Below are 3737 nucleotides of genomic sequence, written 5' to 3'. Positions count from 1 at the left end.
ATTGATTCAAAAATTTGAAGTTTGTTACTTTCTTGTTAAGAAATGTTCAATCTTTAAAATCTAGAATCCTATCCTTTTAAGTTTCTTGTTAGTTAAGTAATTAATTTTAATTTTAAAATTAAATCTTTTTCGGCCATATCTTATCTATCTTATCTTTTTATCTTATCTTTTTCAAAATTTTATCTTTTTCAATTTTGATTTCAAAATATCTTATCTTATCTTGTTTTCTTATCTTTTCAAATTTGATTTTAATATCTTTTTAAACTAACTATTTGACTTTTTGTTTGTTTCTTATCTTTTTCAAAACTAACTAACTACCTATCCCTCTCTAATTTTCGAAAATACCTCTCTTTTTCAAAAATTCTTTTTAATTGTTTTAAATTCTAATTTTAATTATATCTTATCTTTAATTTTCAAAAATCACTAACCACTTTTTCAAAATTATTTTCGAAATTCTCTATCTCTCCTTCTTCTATTTATTTATTTATTTACTAACACTTCTCTTCACCTCTCTTCATCTCAAATCACTACCTCTATCCTTAACCATTCTTCTTCACTCTTCTTCCATTCCTTCTTCTACTAACAACAAAGGATCCTCTTTACTGTGACATAGAGGATCCCTCTTTCTTTTCTTGTTCTCTTCTTCCCTATATGAGCAGGAACAAGGAAAAAGACACTCTTGTTGAAGCTGATCCAGAACCTGAAAGGACTCTGAAGAGGAAACTAAGAGAAGCTAAACTACAACAATCCAGAGGCAATCTTTCTGAAATTTTCGAACAAGAGAAGGAGATGGCAGCCGAACCCAACAACAATAATGCAAGGAGAATGCTTGGTGACTTCACAAAACCAACGTCCAAATTTGATGGAAGAAGCATCTCCATTCCTGCCATTGGAGCCAACAATTTTGAGCTTAAGCCTCAACTAGTTGCTTTAATGCAACAAAACTGCAAGTTTTATGGACTTCCATCTGAAGATCCTTACCAGTTTTTAACTGAGTTCTTGCAGATTTGTGAGACTGTTAAGACAAATAGAGTAGATCCTGAAGTCTACAGGCTCATGCTTTTCCCTTTTGCTGTAAGAGACAGAGCTAGAACATGGTTGGACTCACAACCTAAAGATAGCCTGGACTCCTGGGATAAGCTGGTCACGGCCTTCTTGGATAAATTCTTTCCTCCTCAAAAGCTGAGCAAGCTTAGAATGGATGTTCAAACCTTCAAGCAAAAAGATGGTGAATCCCTCTATGAAGCTTGGGAAAGATACAAGCAGATGACCAAAAAGTGTCCTTCTGACATGTTTTCAGAATGGACCATATTAGATATATTCTATTATGGTCTATCTGAATTTTCCAAGATGTCATTGGACCATTCTATAGGTGGGTCGATTCACCTAAAGAAAATGCCTGAAGAGGCTCAAGAACTTATTGACATGGTTGCAAATAACCAATTCATGTACACTTCTGAGAGGAATTCCGTGAATAGTGGGACGCCTCAGAGGAAGGGAGTTCTTGAAATTGATACTCTGAATGCCATATTGGCTCAGAACAAAGTGTTGATTCAGCAAGTCAACATGATCTCTCAAAGTCTGAATGGATGGCAAAATGCATCCAACAGTACTAAAGAGGCAGCTTCTGAAGAAGCTTATGATCCTAAGAACCCTGCAATGGCAGAAGTTAATTACATGGGTGAACCTTATGGAAACACCTATAACTCATCCTGGAGAAATCATCCAAATTTCTCATGGAAGGATCAACAAAAGCCTCAACAAGACTTTAACAATGGTGGAAGAAATAGGCTCAGTAATAACAAGCCTTTTCCATCATCTTCTCAGCAACAGACAGAAAATTCTGAACAGAGCCCCTCTAATTTAGCAAACTTAGTCTCTGATCTGTCAAAAGCCACTTTAAGTTTCATGAGTGAAACAAGGTCCTCCATTAGAAATCTGGAGGCACAAGTGGGCCAGCTGAGTAAGAAAGTCATTGAAACTCCTCCCAGTATTCTCCCAAGCAATACAAAAGAGAATCCAAAAGGAGATTGCAAGGCCATTGAAGTAATCAATATGGCCGAATGCACAAGGGAGGAGAAGGACGAAAATCCTAGTGAGAAAGACCTCCTGGGACGTCTCTCAAACAAGAAGGAGTTCCCCATTGAGGACCTAAAGGAATCTGAGGCTCGTATAGAGACCATAAAGATTCCACTAAATCTCCTTCTGCCATTCATGAGCTCTGAAAACTATTCCTCCTCAGAAGAGGATGAAGATGTAACTGGAGAGCAAGTTGCTCAATATCTAGGAGCTATCATGAAGCTGAATGCCAAGTTGTTTGGTAATGAGACTTGGGAAGGTGAATCCCCCTTGCTCATTAGTGAACTAGATACATGGATTCAGAAAACTCTACGTCAAAAGAGATAAGATCCTGGTAAATTCTTAATACCCTGTACCATAGGCACCATGACCTTTAACAAGGCTCTGTGTGACCTGGGGTAAGGCATAAACCTTATGCCACTCTCTGTAATAGAGAAACTAGGGATCATTGAGGTACAGCTTGCCTTATTCTCACTGCAATTGGCAGACAAGTCAGTAAGACAAGCTTATGGATTAGTAGAGGACGTGTTAGTAAGGGTTGAAGGCCTTTACAACCCTGCTGATTTCATAATCTTAGACACTAGGAAGGAAGAAGATGAATGCATCATCCTTGGAAGACCCTTCCTAGCCACAGCAGAAGCTGTGATTGATGTTAGCAGAGAAGAATCAGTCCTTCAATTGAATGGGGACTACCTTGTGTTTAAAGTTCAAGGACCTTCCTCTGCAACCATGGAGAGGAAGCATGAAAAGTTTCTCTCAGTACAGAGTCAAAAAGAGCCCCCACAGTCAAACTCTAAATTTGGTGTTGGGAGGCCACAACAAAACTCTAAGTTTGGTGTTGAGAAGCCCCCTCATTCAAACTCTAAGTTTGGTGTTGGGAGGCCCTCATCATGCTCTGAATATCTGTGAGGCTTCATGAGAGCCCACTGTCAAGCTAATGACACTAAAGAAGCGCTTGTTGGGAGGCAACCCAATTTTTAAATATCTAATTTTAATTTTATTTTATTGTTATTTTGTGTTTTATTAGGTTCATGATCATGTGGAGTCACGAAAAAACAAACTAAAATTAAAAACAGAATCAAAAATATCAGAAGAAAAATCACACCCTGGAGGAAGAACTTACTGGCGTTAAACGCCAGTAAGGTGCATCTGGCTGGTGTTCAACGCCAGAACAGAGCATGTTTCTGGCGCTGACCGCCAGAAACAAGCAACATCCTGGCGTTTGAACGCCAGGAATGTGCCTTGAGGAAAGCTGGCGCTGAACGCCAGTAACAAGCATGGAACTGGCGTTCAACGCCAGAAACATGCTACACATGGGCGTTGAACACCCAGAGAGTGCATCACTCCGGCGTTTAAACGCCAGAATAGTGTGCAAAGGCATTTTACATGCCTAATTGGTGCAGGGATGTAAATCCTTGACACCTCAGGATCTGTGGACCCCACAAGATCATCTCAGGATCTATGGACCCCACAGGATTTCCACCTAACATATTCTCCCCTCTTCTATACATTCATTCTCTCTTTCCAATAAACACACTTTCCCAAAAACCCTTCACCAATCACCTCAACCTTTCTTCCCAATTACCCCCTTCACCACTCATATCCATCCACTCTTCCCCATAAACCCCACCCACCTTCAAAATTCAAAAATCTTTCCC

At 39.2% G+C, this 3737-nt stretch overlaps 1 non-coding gene across 1 annotated transcript; it reads right to left on the bottom strand.

The window, feature by feature from the left end:
• Window positions 1-1188: 1188 nt before the first annotated feature.
• LOC112793941 (small nucleolar RNA R71) lies at window positions 1189-1292 on the bottom strand. The gene has a single exon (XR_003198627.1). It is a non-coding gene; the product is annotated as a small nucleolar RNA R71 (small nucleolar RNA).
• Window positions 1293-3737: the final 2445 nt, after the last annotated feature.

The sequence above is a fragment of the Arachis hypogaea genome, chromosome 3 (genome assembly GCF_003086295.3).
Source record: "Arachis hypogaea cultivar Tifrunner chromosome 3, arahy.Tifrunner.gnm2.J5K5, whole genome shotgun sequence".
NCBI classification, from domain to species: domain Eukaryota; kingdom Viridiplantae; phylum Streptophyta; class Magnoliopsida; order Fabales; family Fabaceae; genus Arachis; species Arachis hypogaea.
The sequence above is the reverse complement of the archived record's forward strand: the minus strand, read 5'-3'. Positions and strand labels throughout refer to the sequence as shown.